Here is a 1,215-nt window from a genome sequence, read left to right as displayed (position 1 = left end):
CCTCCGCACGCTAGGCCGACGCTCTACTGCTGAGCCAACTGGCCAGGGCCCCTCCCAGTTTCTGTAGGATGATGTGGCAGCATGTGCGCATGTACAGGTGATGACGTAACACTGTGTATACAGTGGAGCAGCCCACGGCCATGCCAGTCGAGATGTGAACGGTACAGAGGAATATTCGGTGTGTTCTGTGGCTCGCTAAATTCGAATCCGTGACCAAAGTGCAACGTGAATATCGGCACGTTTATAACAAAGCGCCACCACATAGGAATAACATTACTCGGTGGGATAAGCAGTTGAAGAAAACCAGCAGTTTGGTGGAGAAATCCCGTTCTGGTAGGCCATCAGTCAATGACGAATCTGTAGAGGCTATACAGGATAGCTACCTAAGGAGCCCTAAAAAATCTGTGCGTGGCCCTGGCCAGTTGGCTCAGCGGTAGAGCGTCAGCCTGGCGTGCGGGGGACCCGGGTTCGATTCCTGGCCAGGGCACATAGGAGAAGCGCCCATTTGCTTCTCCACCCTCCCCCTTCCTCTCTGTCTCTCTCTTCCCCTCCCGCAGCCAAGGCTCCACTGGAGCAGGGATGGCCCGGGCGCTGGGGATGGCTCCTTGGCCTCTGCCCCAGGCGCTAGAGTGGCTCTGGTCGCAGCAGAGCGATGCCCTAGAGGGGCAGAGCATCGCCCCTGGTGGGCATGCAGGGTGGATCCCGGTCGGGCGCATGCGGGAGTCTGTCTGTCTCTCCCCGTTTCCAGCTTCAGAAAAATACAAAAAAAAAGAAAAAAAAAATCTGTGCGTGAGCCCACATCGAACTGCACTGAATAGGTATGAAATTGGGAGAGTTTTCCTTTTATTTGGTGCAGATTTCACATTTCTATCGTCTTTTGTTGCTTTCCTGTGACCGGTCAAAAGTGCACCATGATTTTATGGACACACTATATATTTATATATCATATATATAAAACACAGATCAGGAAAGGCAGGTAGAAATATGAAATCTGTATAAATGCATTGTTTGCTTCATTAAAGTGTCTTTTGGAGGGGGTTTCTTTTTTTGGGATTCATTTTGTTTTGTCCTGTTTCTTTTTTTCTTATAAACATTATTAGTCATAGAGTAGAGGAAGGGGGCTCTGACAGATGAACAAGCTTATTGCAAAGAGTGGCTTCTACTCTAAAAAAGTTTACCCCCCACACCAAAATAAAGACACCCCCTATGAAGGTG

The sequence above is a fragment of the Saccopteryx bilineata genome, chromosome 1 (assembly GCF_036850765.1).
Source record: "Saccopteryx bilineata isolate mSacBil1 chromosome 1, mSacBil1_pri_phased_curated, whole genome shotgun sequence".
Taxonomy (NCBI): domain Eukaryota; kingdom Metazoa; phylum Chordata; class Mammalia; order Chiroptera; family Emballonuridae; genus Saccopteryx; species Saccopteryx bilineata.
This window is presented reverse-complemented; position numbering follows the sequence as displayed.